Here is a 25,548-nt window from a genome sequence, read left to right as displayed (position 1 = left end):
TATGACAATATTTTCCTCCTTCCAATCTTCCAGAACCTCTATTTTTCCTGTGGTTTCTCAAACTGTATTTATAGTTCATACAGTGTATTCAGTTCTTCTAGACCTTAAGTTATTCGATATTTTTGTTATTGTTTTTATTTTTCTTAACAATGTTTGTTTTTTTCATAACAACTTGAAGATCGTTGTCCTTAAGAGAAAAAATGAAGGAAAACATAACTTAAGTGCTCTCAATTTCTCTTTGGCAACTGGTAGCACTATGTAATTACTGTCAAGAAGCAGTCAAGGAGAATTTCTCTTCATCATTCATTATGCTTTGAAGTTAGTGTATTACAAAAAGCAAAAAAAAAACAAAACAAAACGCCCTGGAATTTATGATTGTTGTGCTAACATCAACGATTTTGAAAGGCCATACATTTTTGTCCATAGCATTTTTTCCAAGTTTCCTTTATAGTCTTTGATGTATACCTAGATTCCACTTAGTGAAAATAATGAATCCCCTGAAGTAGTCACATTATTTGACGTCACACTGTATATTTTCATTGGGCAACAATCACTTAGCATATTTTACAAAATCGTAACTTCTAATTGTGTGAATTTGAATACCTGTATGTCAAAAGATTCATTATGATCAATAATTAGGCCATAATTGGAGATACATACCACAATATGCCACTTTATTTGTACCCATTTTTTTCCAATTTTGTGACTTTTTAACATCTGTGTTGATCAACAATCTCTTATTCAACCACTGTTTTGTTTTTTTTTTAACTTTGTCCTGGTAGTCTTCTTCACTGGTATCATCTGGACAACATGACATAAAAGTGTTTACCATTTTTTTCTATTTGGTTGAGAAATTGGCAGTATCTTCTCCTAAGAGCATTATTTCTAATGCTTTCACTGAATGCTCTCCATTATATTTCAGCACTCAAGTTGGTGAATTTTCTCCTTCCTGGTATATGTATTCTTGACTTAAGGTGTAACTCTAACTAAATTTTAGATCTTTAATTAAAATTTTGTCCTTCTATTTCTCTCTTCTACTCACCATTCCCATCCTGCATAGTTTTATATCTTTGAGATTCTTGAGTTATCATACAGTTCTTAAAGTCCATAAATATTGTTCTTCACACTCTTTTCTCTAATTATCTTTTTGAGAATTACTAGGCACTTCTGCTAATGATATCCTTCTTTTATTGTCCCACTCACTCATAGTAATCTTGACATTTTCCTCCATACTCTTTACATTCTGAATTAAATTCTTCTGCAGATACTCAAATCTCCTGTGAAGTTAGGCTTTTCTTCCTTTGTAGGCTGCACAGTCCTTACCAAAAATCAATCATTCTAGTATCATAAACTGTTGTATACGGAAATCAATAGCAACCAGTCTTTCATTAAAAGCTATCTACTTAATCAGATGTATTTTCATAGCCTGTTAAAGATGGAAAGGATCTTGGCAATTATCTATTTTTAACTTCACTCCCAGTTTTTACAATATATCAACATACAAGCTCCACTTCAACTTTTATAATAATAGGAAAATCTCTATCCTCCTCATGTCCTCCTTCATCTTCAAAATGAACAGACTCAAAGGGGGAAAAGTTACAAAAACACCATGATTTATCCATGACCTTAAGTTTCCTACCTGTGATGTCAAAGTCTCTAAAAATAAAGCTCGGGCTTCTTGGCTATATTATTCATTTTCACATGAATTTACTGAAGGTCCTTTTTTGTATTCATACTGCATTTCACTAAATGAAAACTCCAGCTACCTGAGTTAATGAGCTCCCTAAAGAAAGAAACCCACTCACAGGGAGTGACTTAGACACTAGGGAGATGAAGTCCATTATCTCTCAGCTATCTGCCAATTACATTTTTATGCACTGAGAGTGGAAGAGATAGGTATCTGCAGTTAAATTTTTATGCATCACTACTTATCAAAGTGAAATAAATATCAATCAATAGCATTATACTCGCAAGAGTATTCATCTAGAGTCACAGGAATGAAATGTGTACCTATGATTCAATGTGTATTTATCAATTCATCAGTCAGCGAAATAAATATTCTTTAGGGTGTCAGTTGACATGTTTTGTGTAAGGAAAAGGAATACCTGAGGGTTAGACTTGTGTGCTGCTAATTTAAGGAGGGAAATAAATATCTATCAATGACATGCTTAGTAATTGGAACAGATTTGGAGAGTTTTCACAGAGATAATACTCACCTTAATAGGCTTCTCAGAACTTTTCATCAGAAAATCTACCCTGAATGGTTGATATATCAAGTTTGGTAGTGAGAATAGCAATAGTGATGGGTCAGTGGTCTCAACTATTTATGTGACAGCTAACTGACAACATATCTAATACAGGACACATGATAAATTGTTATTTGTAAGTAATTTCACTGAAAATTCTACAGTCAGCAATATTAAGGACTCTGGATTGGAAATATCTTATTAAATTGATTAGAAAATACATTATGGTTGAAGGGAGTTGTCTTATTTATCATATGCCTTATGACTGAGTAATCTTTCATGCAACTAACTGCTCTCAAAGTTATCAAACTGTGTGTATGAATGAATACTTTAGAAATACAAAAATTAAATATTTTTAAGCTCTGGAATAGTGTTTTATTGAAATACTATTAGAAAGCTAAAAGAACCAAATTCAAAGTTTGTTATTCTTTACAGAGTGGCCCACGGAAACCTATATAATATCAAATGGGACTGTGTAAGACATTTCACAATTTTTGTCTATCTGGCCTATTTTGAGAATTATTAGTCAAAATATTATTTACATATATAATATAAAATATAAATATATTTCATTCATATAAGTATAAAATATTTATATATAAATTTATATAATATATAAATACATAATATAAAATGTAACATAAATATTATTTCTGAGTATAGGTTTGTTACAATGTGGAATGTTGAAATGTTATGGTCCACTATGAGATTATGATTTATGAATGGTAAGGAAGAAGAATTTCCATAGTCATACTTCAAGAAGGACCTGTGGGATTCTTCTCTCATTATCCCATGTGGTACTTCTATAAATGTCAAATTAGATTCTGAGGACACTATTGGGACCTTGGACAGCTCATCTAATTTGCAATAGCCCTTTTTTCAGTAATGGATCAAACTTTTGGAACTCTTTGTCGTTTGTTAGGAAGAGATTTGATTGCCAGGCACTTTCATTTGGATGATTTCCCCTGAAGATTGAAACAACCAGATTCATCTGTTTAGACTGGATCTTGTCTTTTAGAAATAAGAGTAGTGTGTGTGTATGCAGATAGAGAAAGGAAAAGTAACTAATGAATATCTTTGAGTACAGCCTCATGGTTATGCAGAATACTTGCACGTATAAGATTATCCAACTTATTCTAGACTTATAAAAAATTAGCCTCAACTATCTCACTGTAAAACTAAAGAGTTCCTAAAGCCATAAGTCATTCATAGTTAGGATTTATTTACATAGAGTTGATTTACTGAGAATGATTACTTTTGCAGCTTCATTTCCTAGAAGGAGGCTAAGATTGGAGGGACAGGGAGGGAAAACTCATGTCTCTTTGCTTCACTTTGTTTTGTTTTTATGAATGAGCATTTCAATAGTTTTTTGTGTTCTATCAACAAATATTGTAGTTCAATTATCTTGCTTTGAAGCTCTGTTCCTTGAAATCCAAGACCTGACTAATAACTTAAAACTGGACCCACTATTCCATTCCCTTGACAACCCAATGCCCTGGAGTTGAAGTATAACTGACAAATTGTAAAAAAGTGATCCTTGACAGCAATATTCTGCTGTCACAGCTTGCTTAGAAGGATTTTTCTTTTCATCTGCTCTCTCCAATCCTAACTTTTATCCAATCTTGCCACCCTAGCTTTGGCATTACCAATACTGACCTCCTCTATGTCTTCCTTCTAGACTAATCTTGGCCTATGCTAGCATGGCACTTTCTGTATTCAGTTCTGAGCCCAATGTGCTCTACCTATTTTTCATCTCTCTAGGCCAGAGATGGGGAAACTGTGGCCTTGAGGCCATATGTGGCTTTTTTGGTCCTTGGGTGTGGCTTTTCAACCAAGTCCAAGTTTTATGAAACAAATCCTTTTATTAAGAGTATTTGTTCTCTGAAGTTTTTATTCAGCCAAAGTGCCACAGTTCAGGACCTAGTAGGGAGGACCTAGAGGGCCCAGAGGACCACATGTGGCCTCAAGGCTGTAGGTTCCTCACCTCTGAGTTAGGCCTTATGTCCTGCATAGGAAAAAATAATCATAAGAGACAGAAAGGGCTGGAGTAATCACATAGGCTATAGCAGTCTGGGCATAGAAACTCAGCTAAATATTCATGATTGCTCCTATATTTTGTTGTCAATTTGTCATTGAAGTCTCTATATGCTACATTTTGCAACAGTTACTTAGTATTACTTTTAGCATATTTCTCTTTAGAAAAGCTGTGTTAGAAGCCTGTTTTCCTCAGGTAGATCTGCTAGTTTCTACCTTCCCTAATTGAATGGTCACTGCCTTCTGAATTGCTGCACAGGCACTGGGCCATGGCTTGCCTCTGTCAGTTCAGCAAATTGCTAACAAGACTTACTACTTAGATCTGGAAACATAGCCCGAGTGAGAACCACTCTAATGGGCCTCCAGTCCTATAGATCCAGTCCTATCTCTTTTGGGAAGAAAACCATATTTTTCCCAATCTGTGGTTTAGACATTTGAAACTATATGTAACTCACAATATCCTACCCGATCTCCAAAAAGCAAATGATTTTTTTTTGTTTTCATTGGTCAATAAAAAGGCAAAGTAAAGGGAAAAGATAAATTCATTTAGATGACCCTACTCAAGTTTATTTTTTGAGCATGAAGATATTTCAATGCATAAAGCAACATCTACAATTACATAGGAAATCAATTATATTCAAATTGCTTTCAAACTATTTTCAAAAGTTCATAGTTAAGAAGTCCTAATTTAGAGATAAGTAAATTCATCAACAATTTTATCAATATGAACAAGTTTTGACTTTCTCACACAGTAAGTAAACACATAATTTAATGATCAGTGATCCACAGGTGTTACGTAAGTTAAATAAGTGTTAAATAAGTGCCTATTCTAGGCACTGAGGATACAAAGACAAATTATGACTATTAGATCATTGTATATTTATGTAGTAGGAGTAGGCCTGACACCAATACATGTTAAATTAGGTTTGATGTTGAGACAAAATAAAATCATCACATCATTGAAAAAATGAAGTTTATTTTCCCCTAAGACAGCAAGTATATGCAAGAAGGATGTGGTTGCAATGAGTTTCTATGGATACAGCCCTCTAAGTTACTATGTGAAATACAACTAGTTATCAGGGCAGGATATTATGATTTATTTAGTCTCCAGAAATCCACCTGGGGAGGGGGTAAGCAGGCTGACTTCAAGTAGGTGGGAATTTTTATGACCTTAGGTGACTCTGAAGCTGTGTTATAGGTGATAGGAACTAATCAAGTCCCAAGGAAAACTGTAGTGCTTTGGGGAGAAAACTAATGGTGAAGTGCAGGAAATCTGGTCCTTTCACATAGTTACTTCTAGGCTGATTTTTTTTTTTTGGTTTGCCATTGTGAACATGATCAGATAATAAATTCAGAAGTTTTGTTTTCTAAAGTCATACACACACACACACACACACACACACACACGTATATATATATTCTTTGAAGGGATATATCAGAAGAAAATAAAAGCCTATGATGTCACTCCTGGTCTTTAACAGAAGATTGAATATATAAGTGAAATTTTTGAGAGAAGAAAATATTATGCAAGAGGAAACTCAGTTCATTGATATCTTTCTTTATTCTATGAGAACCTTGGTGATTTTTATTTACAAGGCATTATTCAGAATTGGAATATTCATATTTATCTGACAAATAAGATTTATAATGTCCAAGAGAAAAGACCAATACAAGTATCCTCCAGTGCCTCAATAATGTCAATCATTTAGCTGTTAACATTCCAAGACCTGCACACCTCCAAATTTTGGCTTTTTCCAAAATTTTCCAAATATAAAAACAAAGCTCAAAAGTTTTCTTCAGTGGTATAAATTAGAACTCATGCAATCCTACTCATCATGTAAAACTATTCTATGTTCTCATAAAATTTTATCATATGGGGTTAAGCAAGAAACATTCAATGAAAACTAAGTTTATTTCAAATCTTGAGTTTGAATAACAATATTGAGAGATCTTCTGTGATTTATGAAAGATGGCATAATTAGGAGTATAAATCATGTATTATGTTAGGTCATTGCTTAACATAACCATCCAAGTTTCTGATGGTAAATTTGCCACCAAAAAAGAAAAAAAGAAAGGAAAGAGAATTCTCACTATGACTGAGACAGAAACTATGAGTGTTAGGTTATTTCGCATTGAACCAGTAATGGATGATCAATTTATACCAAAACTTTATAATAGCTATGCTAATGTTTGGTTAAGAGCATAGATATAAGGATATATTTTCAATACGAAAACTGACTTATGTGAAATTTCTTGGGGACAGAAAAACAATATGTTCTCTTCTTCTGTGACAATACATATGTCATCAAATATTTCAACAGTACCAAGAATTTCCTGGAAACTGACAGGAGTCAGGTTAGTTAGAAAGCTGTCATGTGCCCAATAGCTGATTATACAGGTGGAATCATATTTCTCATCAGAACACTGCTGTGGTTGACTGGGTACATGCATTAAAAACAGCAGCAGACACTTCTACTTACTGTTCAGTTTTGGATTTGGGCATCATATAATGAACTAAGGATTAAAACAAAAAAATGTATAATCCTGAATTGAAGAAGTTCATGAGGCCCCCGATCAAAGAATCACTAAAAACTAGGAGGGATCACACATGTCATCTAATGACTAACCAGAATTCTTAATTTGAACTCTATTTTTTTCCTCATTTAGCCTTTGGTTTCCTTCATAATTCCATATATTTTATATTTTATCAATTTAAAAATATTATTCTTAAAAGGAACCTATAGGTTTTAACCACAGTTCCAGAGAAAGTCATGACAGAAAAAGAGATGAATCTACCCTGATCTTACCCAGAGTATGAATCCTATAGACAATATCTTTTTTTTTACAATCCAGCATTTGAATAAAGAAGGAAGAAGGGATGAAAAGAAAGAAAGAAGGAAGAACAAGAAGGGGGAAAGAAGCATTTATTAACGGCCTACCATATTTCAGGCACTGTGTTAAGCACTTTATGAATATTGCTATTAATGTCCCCATTTTATCATTGAGGAAAATGAGGCAGATAAAAATTAAGTGACTCGTCTTGGGTCACACAACTTGTATGTCTGTGAAGCTGGATTTGAACTCCTGGATTCTTGACTCCAGACCCAGTGGTCTATGTACTGTGGCACTTAGCTTCCACATAAGAAAGCTTACTATGAGTTAAAGCAAATCATTTTACTTTTAAAATTCTAACTTATGGAAAGGTATTTCTCTCTTTCTCTTTTCTATCTTTTGATAATGGATACAAGATACACTTCTGTGCTAATGTTATTCATTGACTTTTCTCTCCATCTCTCTCCAATCATTAAGAATGTCATGTCTCTCTTCTACCAAAGAGAGATATCATATCATAATGTAAAGTTTTTTTTAAGATCAAGATTAATCTCAGAAAATATACATAAATATTTCAAACATATTATATTCACAAAAATTCAAACATGTATATGCAATATTTATGTGTATGCACACATTTATGTATTATGCATTTCATTAGGCTACACAGAACAGTGAAAGTTAAGTACAATATAAATCTGAATTTTTCTGATTTCTTAGTAAAAGCTCATAATAGGAGTCAATTTGCTAAGGATATGGAAAGGTATAGAAGATAGATTTTGTTCAGAGGGAGAAAAAAATAGAAATATACAAAGATTATAAAATTTGCTTTTGTTTGTTTGTTGCTAACAATCAGCAGAGTATGGTAAAAAAGAATCCTGAATCTGGAGTCAAAAACGCCTGTGTTCATACTCTACATTTTAGCTCAGGGACAAATTAGTCACATATATACTTCATTCATTCTTTCTGATGTCTTTATTTGGATCTCACAGTGATGCTGGGTAGGTCTATGCCCAGATAAAGATACTTTCCTCTCTTGAAACACAGGATAGGGTTGCAGATTGGTATATACAATAGCCTCTCAAATTGCATGTGTTTAAATGACTCAGTAGTATGATGTATACTTAGGGTCTATGTTACAAAAGTCTTCTTGCAGTTTTAAATTATTGAAATTCAAAAGTACAGGAAGACTTTTGGGGATAGACAGTGAAATAGGTAGATAGATATGATTCCTTTAATAAACAATAAAAGTTCACAACTATAGCGTGTTAAAGTTTATGAATGTTTTCTAAGTATTATTTCATTTATTCTTTGGGACATATTTACTATTTTCATCTCTATTTTCAGAGATGAGAAAACTTTCTGGGGTCACAGAGCTACTTAATAAATAAGGCACAATTGGACTTAGGTCTTCATAGTTTCAAGTCAACTATGCAATCCATTGGTTGACTTAACATTTACAAAGTATGATAGATGATAGATGATTGATGACAGATAGATACCACATATACACATATATAAAACATATATTCAATCAATAAATATTTATTAGGTACTTACTATGTGCCAACCATTGGGTTAAGCAATACTATGAACCTCTGCCAAATTGTATAGTCATCCACTCTCTATTTGAAGGGGAATTTACTTTTTCTAAGGTATTTGGAAATAGTTTTAAACTCTAAAGAAAAGAAGTGTTGTATAGTAGAAAGAGAAATGGCCTATGACACAAGAAGACCTGAATTCAAATCCTGCCTCCAACTTGAACTGACTTTTATTACCCTAATCCAAGTCACTTAACCTTACACTGCCTGAGGAAACTCAATAAGATTAACTTATAGAAAAGATTCCATTCTATACTGGTAAAGGAAGTTCTTCAATAGGCTTTCCTTATACCAACGAAATGACATCTAACCCCTATATTTTAAATATTATCAGATGCTTCCTTGGGTTACATTGAATCTCCTTGTAAAGCTACTGATTGGTCTTACTTCTTCGCAGAGTGGCCAAACAGAAAAGGACATTTTCCTCCAAAACTCAGCCCTCAAAATATTTAAATATGGCTACCTCCTTAAGCTCAGAAAATACATATAAACATTCAAAAGATTATATGCATAAAAATTCAAACATGCATATGTTTCTCTTAAATAAACTAAACAAACTGAATTACTTCAACCTTGGTAGTGAGCATAAGATAGTATGCAGAATTTTCTTATTTTATCCTTTATCTTTTAAAGAATAATTTTGGGAAAGAGACAGACACAAACAAGGAGACAAATACAGATACAGAGAGAGACAGACAGACAGAAACAGAAACAGAGAAGCAGAGAAAGAGAGAGAAAGAGAGAGAGAAAGCAAAGACATAAAGACAAAATATTCATAAAGAAATAGAAATAGATTCAGAGAAAGATAGGCAAGCAGGCAGATGAAAAAGACAGTGAGGCAAAGACGAGAGACAGAAGAGAGAGAGAGAGAGAGAGAGAGAGAGAGAGAGAGAAGGATTAAAACCTCTATTGCTCAATAATTGAAATCTTTCATTTCTGTAGTATCTCACCTCTGTGCCACTCTGGTGGTCTAATTTCTGACTGTATCATTTGATTCATTTTTCTATCCATTTGCTCTGATGAAAAACTCAATTACAGAACTTCTTGTGTTTTACTGTGTATTAATTTCATTCAAAAGTCCTCCACATGGTCAAAAATCAAAATTCTGTTGTGGAGGGGAAGGGAGAAGGGAGAACTAAAAGCACAAATGGTGGGAAAGAGGATGGAGGGAAAGACACAGACAGTAATCATAACTGTGAATGTGAATGGGATGACCTCTCCCATAAAATGGAGATGGAGAGCAGAATGGACTAAAAACAATAATCCAACAATATGTTGTTTATAAGAAACACATTTGAAATGGGGAGATACACAAACGGCAAAGGTAAAAGGTTGAAGCAGACTATTGTGTGATTCACCTGATGTAAAAAAGCAGGGGTAATAATCCTAATCTCAGACAAAGAAAAACCACAAATAAATCTAATCAAAAGATATAAGGAAGGAAACTATATCTTGCTAAAAGACACCAGAGACAACGAAGAAATATCATTACTAAACTGCTCCAAGTGGTAGAGCATCCAAATTCTTACAGGAGAAGTTAAGGAAATTAGAGGAAAAAACAGAGCAAAACTGTACTAGTGGGAGACCTTAACCTCCCCCTCTCTGAACTTGATAAATCAAATCCCAAAATAAATAAGAAAGAAGTTGAGGAGGTGAATAAAACTCTGGATAAAGTAGATATGATAGATCTCTGAAGAAAATTGAATGGAGACAGAAAGGATTATATCTTTTTCTCAGCAATAAAAGGCACATATACAAAATTTTACCATTTACTAGGGCCTAAAAACCTCACAATTCAGTGCAGAAAGGCAGAAACTGTGAAAGCATCTTTCTCAGATCATAATGCAATAAAAGTTACGTGTAATAAAAGGCTATGGAAAGATAGACCAAAAATTAATTGGAAACTAAATAATGTAACCCTAAAGAATAAGGGAATTGAAGAATAAATCATAGAAGCAAACAGCAACTTCATTCAGGAGAATGACAAAAATGAGACAACCTACCAAATCTTAAGTGGTACTGCAAAAGCAGTTCTTAAGGAAAGTTTTATATCTTTGAATGCCGACATGAATAAAATAAAGAGGAGATCCATGAATTGGGCATGAAGCTGAAAAATCTAGAAAAGGAACAAATTGAAAATCACCAGGTAAATACCAAATTAGAAATACAGAAAACCAAAAAGATTAATAAAATTGAAAGTAAGAAAACTATTGAATTAATAAATCAAATTAAGAGTTGATTTTATGAAAAAAAACAATAAAGCGGATAAACATTTGGTTAATTTGATTAAAGAAAAGAAAGAAGAAAACCAAATTACCAATATCAAAAATGAAAAGGGTGAACTTACCTCCAATGAGAAGGAAATTAAAACAATAACTAGTAATTACTTTGCCCAACTGTATGCCCATAAATTCGACAGTCCAAATGAGATGCTCGATTGTTTTAAAAATATAAATTGCCCAGATTAAGAGAAGAGAAATACTTAACTCCACCTCAGAAAAAGAAATTGAACAAGTCACCAATGAACTCCCTAAGAAAAAATCTCCAGTGCCAGATGGATTTAGAAGCGAATTCTATCAAACATTTAAAGAACAGTTAATTTCAATACATATAGACTATTTTTTGAAAATTGAGGAAGAAGGAGCCCTCCCAAATTCTTTTTATGATACAAGCATGGTTTTGATACCTAAACAAGGAAGAACCAAAACAGAGAAAGAAAGTTATAGACCTATTTCTATAATGAATATCAGTGAAAAAAATTTTAAATAACATTTTAGCAAAAAGAATACAGCAACTTATCACAAGAATAATACATTATGATCAGGTAGAATTTATACCAGCAGGGCTAGTTCAATACTAGGAAAACTAATATCAACCATATCAACAACAAAAATATCAGAAACCACATGATATCTCAATAGATGCAGAAAAAGCTTTTGACAAAAAGCAACATCCATTCCTATTGAAAACACTGGAGAGCATGGGGATAAATGGAACTTTCTATACAATAACAAGCTGTATCTACCTAAAACCTTCAGCAAGCGTTATATGAAATGACAATAAGCTAGATGCATTTCCAATAAGATCAGGGGTGAAAGAAGGATGTCCATTATCACCACTGTTATTCAATACAGTACTAGAAATGTTATCTGTAGCAATAAGAGAAGAAAGAGAAATTGAAGGAATTAGAATAGGCAAAGAAAAACTAAGTTATCACTCTTTGAAGATGATATGATGATATAACTAGAGAATCCCAGAGAATCAAGTGAAAACTACTTGAAATAATAAACAACTTTGGCAAAGTTGCAATTATCAAAATAAACTCACACAAATCTTCTGCATTTCTATATTTTGCTAAAATTCCCAACAGCAAGAGTTAGAAAGAAAAATCATACTTAAAGCTATGGTAGACACTATAAAATATTTGGGAGTCTACTGGCCAAAAAACCCCAAGGGACTATATGAACACAATTACAAAACACTTTTCACACAAATGAAGTCAGATCTAAGTAAGTGGGAAAACATCAGTTGCTCATGGGTTGACTGAGCCAATATAATAAAAATGAAAGTTCTACCTAAATTAATTTACTTATTCAGTGCCATACCAATCAAAATACCAGAAAATTATTTTCTAGAGCCGGAAAAAATAATATCAACATTCATCTGGAAGAAAAAAAGTTACAGAATATCAAGAGAACTAATGAAAAGAAATACTAGGGAAGGTGGCCTAGTTCTACCAGATCTCAAAATGTATTATAAAACAGCAATTATCAAAACCACTTGGTACTGGCTAAGAAACAGAAGGGTAGACCAATGGAATAGGTTAGGTACTCAAGACTCAGAAGTCGATGAATATAGCAATCTACTGTTTGACAAACCCAAGGACTCCAGCTTCTGGGATAAGAACTCACCGTTAGATAAAAATTGCTGGGAAAACTGGATAACAGCGTGATGGGAACTAGGCATAGACCAGTGCCTGACACTGTACACACGAATAAAGTCCAAATAGGTACATGATCTAAGTATGAAGACTGATACTATAAACAAATTAGTGGAGCAAGGAACAGTGTATTTATCAGATTTATGGTGAAGGGAAGAATTTTTGACTAAACAAGAGATAGGAAACATTATGAAGTGCAAAATGAATAATTTTGTTTACATTAAATTGAAAAGTTTTTGGGAGCCAAGATGGCGGAGTAGAAAGACGCACATAAACATAGCTCTGAACCCACAACTCACAGAACGGCTAGAGGGGACCAACTCAACATGAATTCTGCACCCAGAGGCCACGGAACATTGGAGTGAGGGAGATTTCTGTTCCGGAAAGACCTGCAAACCTCTCGCGGGGGGCCCTTCATGCTGCGGACTGGGCGCTGGGAGCAGAGGGCAGCCCTGTAGCGGCCGCGACACCATGAGGAAAAGATCCGAGCGGGCTATGGGGACGGGACCTCCAGCAGCCACGCGGGTCCCTCCACCCACAGAGGGACCTGCAAACCTCTCGCAAAAGGTCCGTCGTGCTGCAGACGTGGAGCCCAGCCCAGACCTGTGGCAGCCACGACTCTGAGAGGCACAGATCTGAGCAGGCTTCAAGGATGGGATCTCCAGCGGTGGCACAAGCCCCCCCTCCCCCCCACAGGTGACGAGGGTTGGTGAGAGAGTCCCTTTGGCGGGTCGAGAGGGGAGTGGGGTGCCCCCATGGCTCAGAACCCCCCCGGGAGATAGAAGCTGAGAGGCGGCTGCAAACAGGGGCTCCCCAAGAGGGCGGGAGCCTGGATCCATTGTGGAAGGTCTGTGCATAAACCCCCTGAGGGAACAGAGCTTGAGAGGTGGCCCTGCCCCGACCTGACCATCTGAACTTAATTCTCACACTGAATAGAAGCCCTGCCCCTGCCAAAAGCCCTAAGGCGGGAAGCAGCATTTGAATCTCAGTCCCCAAATGCTGGCTGGGAGGACCAGGACGCGAGGTGGTTGTGAGGAGAATATTCAGAGGTCAAGCCACTGGCTGGGGAGAATGCCCAGAAAAGGGAAAAGAAATAAAACTATTGAAGGGTACTTTCTCAGAGAAAAGACACTTCCTCCCTTCCTTTCTGACGAGGAAGAACAATGCATACCATCAGGCAAAGACACAGAAATCAAGGCTTCTGTGTCCCAGCCCACCCAATGGGCTCAGGCCATGGAAGAGCTCAAAAAGAATTTTGAAAGTCAAGTTAGAGAGGTGGAGGAAAAACTGGGAAGAGAAATGAGAGGGATGAAAGAGAAGCATGAAAAGCAGATCAGCTCCCTGCTAAAGGAGAACCAAAAAAATGTTGAAGAAATTAACACCTTGAAAACTAGCCTAACTCAATTGGCAAAAGAGGTTCAAAAGGCCAATGAGGAGAAGAATGCTTTCAAAAGCAGAATTAGCCAAATGGAAAAGGAGATTCAAAAGCTCACTGAAGAAAATAGTTCTTTCAAAACTGGAATGGCACAGATGGACGCTAAGGACTTTATGAGAAAGACAGATATCACAGAACATAGCGTGAAGATTCAAAAAATGGAAGATAATGTGAAATATCTTATTGGAAAAACAACTGACCTGGAAAATAGAATCAGGAGAGACAATGTAAAAATTCTGGGACTACCTGAAAACCATGATCAAAAAAAGAGCCTAGACATCATCTTTCATTAAATTATCAAGGTAAGCTGCCCTGAGATTCTAGAACCAGAGGGCAAAATAAATATTCAAGGAATCCGCAGAACACCGCATGAAAGAGATCCAAAAAGAGAAACTCCTAGGAGCATTGTGGCCAAATTCCAGAATTCCCAGGTGAAAGAGAAAATATTGCAAGCAGCTAGAAAGAAACAATTCAAGTATTGTGGAAATACAATCAGGATAACACAAGATCTAGCACCCTCTACATTAAGGGATCGAAGGGAATGGAATAGGATATTCCAGAAGTCAAAGGAACTAGGACTAAAACCAAGAATCACCTACCCAGCAAAACTGAGTATAATACTTCAGGAGAAAAAATGGTCTTTCAATGAAATAGAGGATTTTCAAATTTTCTTGATGAAAAGACCAGAGCTGAAAAAAAAATTTGACTTTCAAACCAAGAATGAAGAGAACCACGAAAAGGTGAACAGCAAAGAGAAGTCATAAGGGACTTACTAAAGTTTACATTCCTACTGTTTACATTCCTACATGGAAAGACAATATTTGTAACTCTTGAAACATTTCAGTATCTGGGTACTGGGTGGGAGTACACACACACACACATGCACACATGCACACATACAGAGAGACAGAGTGCACAGAGTGAATTGAAGAGGATGGGATCATATCTTTAAAAAAAAATGAAATCAAGCAGTGAGAGAGAAATATTGGGAGGAGAAAGGGAGAAGTTGAATGGGGCAAACTATCTCTCATAAAAGAGGCAAGCAAAAGACTTATTAGTGGAGGGATAAAGAGGGTAGGCAAGAGAAAAACATGAGGTCTACTCTCATCACATTCCACCAAAGGAAAGAATAAAATGCACACTCATTTTGATAGGAAAACCTATCTCATAATACAGGAGACTGGGGGACAGGGGCACAAGCAGGATGGGGGGGAGGATGGAGGGGAGGGCATGGGGAGGAGAATGCAAATCCGAGGTCGACACTCATGGGGAGGGAAAGGATCATAAGAGAATAGAAGTAATGGGGGACAGGATAGCATGGAGGGAAATATAGGTAGTCCTATACAACACAACTAGTATGGAAATCATTTGCAAAACTACACAGATTTGGCCTATATTGAATTGCTTGTCTTCCAAGGGGAAGGGGTGGAGAAGGAGGGAGCTAAAGATGTTGGAACTCAAAGTGTTAGGATCAAATGTAATGTTCTTACCACTGGGAAATAAGAAATACAGGTTAAGGGGTCAAGGAAGCTATCTGGCCCTACAGGACAAAAGAGAAGACGGAGACAAGGGCAGGGAGGGAGGATAGAGGGGAGAGCAGATTGGTCACAGGGGCAATTAGAATGCTTGGGTTTGGAGGGGGGAGGGGATAAAAGGAGAGAAAATTTGTAACCCAAAATTTTGTGAAAATAGATGTTAAAAGTTAAATAAAAAAAAAAAAAAGAAAAGTTTTTGCACAAACAAACCCAATGGAACCCAATAGGGAGGGAAGCAGAAAACTAGAAAAGAATTTTTCCATTTAGTGTCTGTGATAAAGGCCTCATTTCTAAAATATATAGAGAACTAAGTCAAATGTACAAGCGTACAAGTCATTCCCCAATTGATCAATGATCAAAGGATATGAACAGGCAGTTTTCAGAGGAAGAAACTAAACTATCTATAGTCATATGAAAATATACTCTAAATGACTATTGATTAGACATATCCAAATCAAAACAACACAGAGATACCACATCACACCTATCAGACTGGCAAACATGACAATACAGGAAGATGAGAAATGTTGGTGAAGACGTGGGAGATCTGGGACACTAATTCATTATTGGTGGAGTTGTGAGGTGATCCAACCATTCTGAAGAGCAATTTGGAACTAAGACCAAAGACCTATAAAAGTGTGCATACCCTTTGACCCAGCAATACCACTTGTAGGACTGTATCCCCAAGAGATCAAATAATGGGAAACATCCCAAATGTAAAAAAAACATTTATACCAGCTCTGTTTTTGGTGGCCAAAAACTTTAAATCAAGAGAATGCCCATCAGTTGGGGAATGACTGAATAAATTGTGGTATATGAATTGAATGGAATACTATTGTGCTATAAGAAATGATGAACAGGAAGACTTAAGAGAGGACTGGAAAGACATATGAATTGATGCTGAGTGAAAGGAGCAGAACCAGGAGAACGTTGTTCACATCAGCCACCACAGTGTGCACAGAATTTTTCTTGTAGATTTAGTACTTCATTGTAATGCATTCATCTAAAATATTCCCAGTGGTCTCTTAAGGCAAAATGTCTTCCACATCTAGAGAAAGAACTATGGAATTCGATTGCAGAATGAAGAAGGTTATTTTCTTTTGATTATGTTTCATTTTGTTTTATGATTTCTCCCATTCCTTTTAATTCTTCTATTCAACATGACTAAGGTGAAAATGTATTTAATAGGAATGCATGTGTAGAACCTATATAAAATTTTATGCTGTCTTGGGGAGGAAGTAGGGAGACAGGGGGGAAGAAGGGGGAGGGAGGGGAAAGAAATCTAAGATATATGGAAGTGATTTTAGAACGCTGAAAAGAAATAAAGAAAAAAAAACAGAAAAAAAATCCTTCTCTATTATTTCCCAATCTGGTTCCTGGATTTCCTCACAGTGTTATAATATTTTGAAAACTCATCATTGTCTCATTCTCTAATTTTGTCCATTCTCCTTTTTTGAATAATTTTATTTATCTAGAACAACATTCTTGGGATTTTTTTTTTTACCTCCAAGGACACATTCCAGAGTTTTATTCCTCATAGTTTCAGGAATAACTATGAGTTCAAATATGCTTCCTGGAATTAGAGCCTCTAACCTCTTATTCATTGTCTAAATTTGTATATCTGTATATAGATAATTGAGGTTTATAGATTTATGATTATCTCCTTTTTTATATTTTTTTCCAAACATGAATTTCTAAACCTATCAATTTTTATTTTTTCTTACTTTATTGTAGTTGCTTCCTATAGTGTCTAGCTTGGTAGATAAACATAGTCAAGCTACTCCATCCCTCATTAAAAAAATAAATAAAATCTTTTTTATTAGAACTTCAAGGTCCTTTAACATGCATGCTACATTAAACATACTCCATCGGTGGCCTGGAGTCCTTCATCCCTACATTTTAAGTTGCTGAGCAGCCCAGTGGTGGAGTAGATAGGGTGTCATATTGGGAGTCAGGAAGCCAGATCTGGAGTTGAGAAACTCTATGTTCAAATCAGGGCTCAGACACTTCCTAGCTGGTCAAATCACTCAACCCTTTTACCTCTGTTTCCTAATCTGTAAAATGGGGATAATAATAGCATCTATCTCCTAGTGTTCTTGTGAGGATTAAATGAATTAATAATTGAGAACACATCACAGTGGCACATATGGCACTATATAATTTAATTATTATGATTAATATCATTGGTATTATCTTGAAATATAAAATGTCTTTTTAGATACCAGCTTCATAATATACTATGCACTTCCCAAAATAAATGTTCTTTTCTACAACTCTTGCCTTCAGTTGTAAATGTGAGGGAAACTAACATGTGCCCCTGTAGTCTTCAGCTTTCACAATCCTCCTCATAGTAAGATGCAGGGGACAGAGTGGATGGAGTTTCAACAACTGAATCATCAGAATCTTGATTCAAGTCCTGCCTCTAACCCTATGCCTCATACTGTGTGACCCTCGACAAGTGACAAGGACTCTCAGCAGACTCTCAATACTTTAGGTAACCTCAAAGATAATAAATTACCAAGTTCTAATGGAGAGGAGCCCTCTGTCTTTGACCCTTGCTCTTATTAGTTCCCTATACCAAGATAATCACAGGTCCAATTCCTATCCTTTCTACTAATGTCATTTGAGAACATGAGAAATAGGTGTAAATAACTTCTAAGTAAATTTATCAGTGTATTACTTGAGAATTAACAAATTAGAAATTCCTTGTGAAGTTTTGTTAATTTATATACCACTTATTTTCAGAAGATTTTGTAATTTAATACTTCAATACTGTAGGGATGAATCTATACTTTTGTTTTCTGCCGAGGGTGTTTTTCTCCCATCACTGGCACATGGTGTCACAAATCCCTCTACAACCTGATAGAATATCGTAAGCTTTGCTATGGCTAAAAAAAAAAATTGTAGGCCTACCTGTTGAAGATCGTCTCTTGGATTAGCTAATTATATATTTAGGTGACAAATTTAAGGGCTCTTGGTGGGTCTCCATTTAAACTTTTGTTTACTCATGTTTTATTTTATGAAACATTTCAGGGCTATCAAGAAGTAGAATATCATTAATATAGCCTTCAAGAAGCCAGGGTCAAATCTAGCTCATGATAAAGCCTCACATCAGGAATTAAATGAAAGTGAGAATTTATGTGACTTTAAAATAATGTGTAAAGAATTGATTTTACATGCCAATGTATATCTGTGTGACAAAGTACTCCATCTCCTGACTCTTGCCATTTTCACTTGCTGATCTCATCTCTAAAATACTCTATCCCTGCATTGTTTCCTGGCTTCTCTGACTTTCTTTAGACCTCAGTGAGCATCCCCACATGTAGAGGAAAACATTCTAAATTTCACTTAATTCTAGCTCCTTTGCTCTGTAATTTCTATGGCATACATAGTTTGTTTGCACATAATCTTTTCCTTGATGACTCCATCACCAAATGTACTCCTTGAGAGTACATGGTGATTTTGTCTTTGTATTAAAAGTACTTAACATAGTAACTGGAACATAATAAGTCCTTAAAAATGTTTGTTGGACAGGGGAACTAAAATGGCAGAGGAGAATCAGGGACCTGACCGAACTCTCCTCAAAACCCCCTCAAAATACCTGTAAAGATGAGTATAAACAAGTTCTAGAGCAGTAGAAGTCACAAAATGACAGAGTGAAGCAGATTTCTAGGTCAAGACAATCTGGAAGGCTGGCAAGAAGGGTCTATCACACCAGGATCAGAGTGCAGTACAATGGCCCAGTGGAAGCCACACCAACACAAGACTGAAGCAGACCTCAGGGCACTGAATCACTGGGAGCTCTAGTGGTTTCCATACTCCTCTAACCATAAATGCCAAAAAGAGCTTCAAAGGACAATGGGAAAGCTCTCTCATCTAGTTCAGAAAGTAACATGATCTAGGCCCAGCTGTGGCCCCAGGGTGGCAATAGATTCTGCTCCAGCTGCAGCTACTTCTGGAGCTCTGGTCCTACAATCACTGGGGGAATCTAGTGGCTGATCTTGGTCGCAGTATTGGGTGACAGTCCTGGGGGAAAGAAGACTCCTGGTGTGGCAGAGGCGGTGGCAGCTCTGAAGAGGGAATCCTACTTGCAGTTCTAGGACAGAAAAGAATGCTTGGGCTTCTTCACAGGCTAGAGTATAAGCCAAAAGAGGACTAAACACCTGTTCTTTTATCATACAACTTTGGAGTAACTGAAAATTTAGAAATCCCTAGAGATAGCTGCGCAAAACCCTTGAAATGGGGCAGTATACCTCCACTTAACAAAGAACTCAAAATCAAGTAAATGTCTAGGGAAATGGCCAAAAATGGGGTGGATAAGACTACAGAATGTTACTTTCTTGGTGAAAAGGTATTTTCCTTTGACGAGGAAGATCAAAGTAAGCAACCAGAGTGAGATCAAAGAATATAACAACAAGAGGAAGACAAGGTCAAGGCTTCTACATCCAAAGCCTCCAAGAAAAACATGAAATTGTCTCAGTCTATGGAAGAGCTCAAATATGATTTTGGAAATAAAGTAAATAAAGTAAGTAAATAAAGTAAGAGAAGTAGAGGAAAAATCAGGAAGAGAAATGAGAGTGATAAAAGAAAATCATGAAAAATGAGTTAATAGTTTGCTAAAAGAGAACCAAAAAATGCTGAAGTAAATAGACTAACCCAAATGACAAAAGTGGTCCAAAAACTCAATGTGGAGAAGAATTCCATAAAAAGTGGAATGAGCCAAATGGGAAATGAGGTCCAAAAGCTCACTGAAAAAAGTAATCATTTAAAAATTAGAAGGGAGCAAATGGAAACTAATGGCGCACGCGCGCACACACACACACACACACACACACACACACACAACACAGTGTGAATTGAATATGAGGGGAGGATACCTAAACAATGAAATTAAGTGTTTAGAGGAATGTAATGCTAGAAAGAGAAAGGGAGAAGTAGAATGCAGTAAATCATCTTTCATAAAAGAGACAAGAAAGCTCTTTTGCAGTAGAGTGGAAGATGGGGGAGGTGAGAGGGAATAAATGAGTCTTACTGTCATCAGATTTGGCTTAAGGAGCGAATAACACACACTCAGTTGGATATAGAAATCTCTCTTACCCTGCCAGAAGGGGGTTAGGAGGGGGATAGGAAAGGGAAGATAATAGAAGCGATGACAGATCAGGGAAAGGAATAATCAGAAGTAAAAACTATTGTGGGGGGGGGGGGGAACATGTCAAGGGAGAGAATGGAATAAATGGAAGGCAGGACAGGATAAAGGAAATGTGATTAGTCTTTTACAACATGACTACAATGGAAGGATTTTGAGTAGCTACATATGTAGGACCTATATTTAATTTCTTGCTTTCCCAATGAGGGTGGGTGGAGAGGGATGAAGGGAGAGAATGTGGAGCTCAAAACTCTAAAAATGAATGTTAAAAATTCTTTTTTGCATGCACCTGGGAAATAAGTTGGACAGGCAATGGGGTATAGAAATCTATCTTACCCTACAGGAAAATAGAGAGGAGGGGGATGGGAGAAGGGAGAGTAATAGGAGGGCAGATTGGGAAAAGGGGTGGTTGGGGTGCCTGCTGTCCTGTGAAAGGGAGAGATGGGGAGATGATTTAGAATTTAAAATCTTGTGGAAGTCAATGTTGAAAACCAAAATTAACTAAATTATATTTTAAAAATAAATGTTTATTGATTGGGAGATTGAACATCCTTCTGCAAATCACTCGTTCTTTTTGAGTTTCATCTTTTTCAGCTATAAAACATTTTAGCATCTGATCACCTACTTAACAGGAACAACATGAAGAAAATGCTCTAGAAGACATAAAACATTTGATAAATGTAAGCTTTTTTATCTGAATAATTTGACCCTATTATCCCATATCTATTGCCAAAATATGTCCATTTTACAGCATGAAGAGATATACATCAGAAAAAGGATGGAATGACTGGAGAGGGAAACAGCTGGAGACAGAAAGACCGACTGATGTCTACAATCAAAAAGAAAAGAACACAGTAGGTTGCTGAAAAAAATATATCTTAAAATAATTTCCTATTACACTGATTGATGAGTCTCCCAGCTTAAAGTAGTGTCTTATAGAGATTCATTAATTGACTGTGGAATTGAATTCCTTAAAGGAAAATGTCACATTATTTTCTTATTAATATTTAACAATATTTTAATGAGTAAATAGCATTAGGTTCCCCATGTAGAAATAGAGGCATAAACAGGTGGTATAATTAATTTATTTAGCAATTCAATAAGTAAACTAATAGGAGGCTCTTGGTGATACCTACACAGTTAAGAGCTATTTTACATATAAATGGGGGGTGTTTACAAATGTATACATAATGACTATATTTTTTTCAGGAAGATAGGAATAATTTGAAAAAAGGCAATTGTCAAATCGCTATTATTTCAAAGGTCAGATGAAAATGATCTGCAGGTGTAACAGAAAGCATGATTATAATGAAATCACAATGGGCAAGTTTGAAGAGAGGATTCATTGAAGCCCTATGCATCAGCATCAATAATGGGAGATTGCTGGTAAAGCCATATACCTATACTAGTTGAACCAGTGAACACTTATTCTAGCCCCCCTGCAACCTCTATGTACAATGGTGAGTGGAAGCCTCATTAATTTTAGAGACAGAGGTTTTAAAAGAAAGAAACAGAGTGTAGATGCAATTATTGCTAAATTACTCCTAAAGAAAAGAACAGCAGCCATTAAGTGGTTAGTTAGTTTTTATTTATATGCTTATAGAGTGAAGTCATGAAATAGCACCCACTACTTTTTTTTTTTCCTTTGTGCTTTGGGGTTGTCATTCTTATAAAATAAATGACTAATTTCCCTAGATTTCCTTGTGTAACTGAGACTAATAGTTATTAACTCCCTAACAATTGAAAAATATCCTTTAATTTTAGATTTTTAGATTGCAAAGTCTACCCCTATCATGGGTCAGGTATTTAACACACATTGATGTCATGTAAAAGTATTTATTTTCAAGGCATTTTTAAATTTCCACTATTCCCTTCAATATATTACATTCATATACTAGGACAAGAGGTTTTACCTTTTTAGAGCAAGCTTGGCTACATCTCTTCCTCAGTGTACTACAAAACCCAAAGAGATTGGTTGCATCTCTATTTTAAAGTTTTAGGCATACACCATTTTGATGTATATGCCCTACTGATGTATGTCAGTAATTAGTGCTCCATTTTAACTTAACAATTTATCATTAATTAGTTTTTACAAATGGGTATTTACTAGGAAAGACAGAACAGTTTCCCCTTCCTCAACTGCTAGGGATGGAAGCTCAATTCCATGTGGACAGTCTCGGGCGGGTAAAGGTGGGAACTTCTAAATCTTAGAGTTCTCATGAGGCCCCCCATAATACACCAGGGAATCGAGGAGTGAGACCGAGCAATCTCGTGTATTTCCGCCTCTTCCTGTGAGAAACGTGATGGGAGGAGCATCCCCCTCGAGACTGTCCTGGATCTGGGCACACCTATTGTTATCTAACAGGCACGGTATTCAGGTGCAAACTATGCAGCCAGAGAGCTTAATTAGGATCAGGAAAGCCTGAAGGCTCTCTTAGCTCGGGAGGGGTCGTTACAGGACAGAAGGCTCCGTTTTTCCTCTCTTCACTCTCCCCTCCCCCTCTCTCCCCACTTACACTTCTACTTCCAATCTCTTATTATAAGATCTTTGCCTCCTTGGGAGATTCCTCGCTCCCTCCTAAGGAAGAATTCCCCCTGCACTTGTAACCAGGACCCTGAATAAAAGCTTAACCCTTGTTCGACTCCAGAAAGTCTCTTCTCTCATACATTTATCTGGTTTGGCCAACCGAAGACCTGCGATAGAGGTAAGGTAAGACTCGGGTAGCCCTCAGGCCTCTAGGCCTGGCACTCAACACCTGGGGAAAACATTCTTCCATTATATTGAAGGAATTTAGGCTCTCAATCCCTGGGGAGATTGAGAGGTCAAGCATAATTTAAGTTTCTACATAAAATTCATCCCACCAGGTGCACTCCCAAAATATGTCATAATTCTTGGATGAGAACTTATGTCAGTTACTGGTGAGCTTGTTCCCTCAAATTGTTCTGCAACACCTCTTGCTAGTCTAGATGGCCGAGAAAGCTAGCTGGAAGTCTGCTCTCTTATCTACTGGTTGCTCACTCTCCTGACCTTATACAGCTCACAAAAACATAAGCTATCTACAATCTCATTCACTGAAAAGAAAGAAACATAGATAAGACAAAAAGAATAGTAGAACCAGACAATTCCCACTTCTGTCCAGTTGCATATAAGAGAAACTCTTGAGTTTCCTTCCCCTACTTGGAGGCCCACAGCAGTTTATCATCCTTCCGCCAGTCTAGAAAGAATCTGAACCACAAATAACACTGTGTTTAACAAGTGACTTTTGAATTTTTGAGAGTTCCAGCAAAGCGATCAATCAACAATCTATCTCCTCTTCAAATGGTTAACAGACCAGAAGTAACCACAGAGCACATCCCAAAATGAGAATATATTTATTTCCATTGAATATTATCATGACATTCTGGAAACACAGTTTTTTCACATGGATGATTCAACTAGATATATTGTTATTTTTCAGTCATGTGTGACCCTGTGATGCCTTTTTGGCAGGGGTTTTTGTTCGGTTGTTTTTTGATGTGTTTTTTGGGGGGAGTGAGGGCAAGGGCAAAGACACTCCAGTGATTTCCTTCATCAGCTCATTTTAAAAATGAAGAACTGAGGAAAACAGAATTAAGTGACTTGTCCAGGTTCCCAAGATAGTAAATGTCTAAGGCCAGATCTGAACTCAGGAAAATGAATCTTCCTGACTTCAGGACCATTATTTATTGCACTGCTTAGCTGTCCGTCCTGTTACACTAACCAGGAACAAATGGCAAGGTTAAGTATAGGGGAAATAAATAGGGTTTGGACAAAACTCCATTTTTTAAATATATAGAAGGACAGAATTTTCATGAGATAAGGAGCTAAATTCTCGAAAGTAAAATCATTCATTCAGTGTAAAATTAGAATGTATGTGTCTTCCAATGCCTTCATTTTACAGATGAGCAAACTGAGGATAAGAAAGTGTGTTAAGAAAGTTCGGATTCGCTCCTGTAAATGAGGCTCTCGGACTCAATCAAAACGAAAGTAAAAAAAAAAGCTTTAATTACACAAGGCACGGCACAGACAGTTTAGGACAGCAGAAGAAGCAGAAGGCAAATATAATGATTATTAATACAAGAGCTAAAACTACGATAGGCAGTGGAAGAGAATACATCACCAATTCAAGGGAACCTCCAATAACTCAATCGGCTGGGAGCCCTGTTGCAGCCGGAACAACTTGAATTGTGTAAAGATGGTCCCGCGCGAAGCGTCCTCCCACGGGTGAGCTCAACAGGACTTTGTAGTCCGAGCTTTTTATAGGGTTCGCAAACAAAGAAGGCTCTCAGCCAAGGCAGTTACATACAGAGTTTTAGCACACGTCCATAGCATGTGCAGCTTGTGTGACTGGATCTAATTCTGGCTTTTTAATTGCTGACATGTTCAAAAACCTTGAAGCTCAGCACATTTTATCACTGTCAAGTGTTCATGTTCAAGGAAGGGGCCACCTTCCCTTGAACATAAGCAGTTCCAGGAATGGCGAGTTCCTGGTTTTTATTGCCAAGGATGTACAAGGTTCAAAGAATGGTCAAGTCCTGAGACTAAACGTTCAATAGCTCAGGCCTATTAAATCTGAATGATATTACAATTTTAATACGAAAATCTAATTTCTTATTCAGAAAGGTTAAGTGATTTCCCCAGGGTCGCAGAGAAACTGTATATGTGAAGCAGGGTTTCAAATAAGGTCTTCTTTTAAAATTCTTTTAAATATATTTTTGCAAAATATTACCCAATCGTTTTAAAAGTTTTAAATAATCATT

At 36.3% G+C, this 25,548-nt stretch overlaps 1 long non-coding RNA gene across 3 annotated transcripts in view; it reads right to left on the bottom strand.

Annotated features, from left to right (window-relative positions):
* LOC140534403 (uncharacterized) overlaps positions 1-25,334 on the bottom strand; it is a 95,296-nt gene extending 69,962 nt beyond the window's left edge. For all 3 annotated transcript variants that reach the window (XR_011977274.1, XR_011977273.1, XR_011977275.1), the window contains exon 1: positions 24,909-25,334. This is a non-coding gene — a long non-coding RNA (uncharacterized lncRNA). The remainder of the gene's footprint in view (positions 1-24,908) is intronic.
* Positions 25,335-25,548: the final 214 nt, after the last annotated feature.

This window comes from Notamacropus eugenii, chromosome 3, assembly GCF_028372415.1.
Source record: "Notamacropus eugenii isolate mMacEug1 chromosome 3, mMacEug1.pri_v2, whole genome shotgun sequence".
In the NCBI taxonomy this organism is placed as follows: domain Eukaryota; kingdom Metazoa; phylum Chordata; class Mammalia; order Diprotodontia; family Macropodidae; genus Notamacropus; species Notamacropus eugenii.
This window is presented reverse-complemented; position numbering and strand designations above follow the sequence as displayed.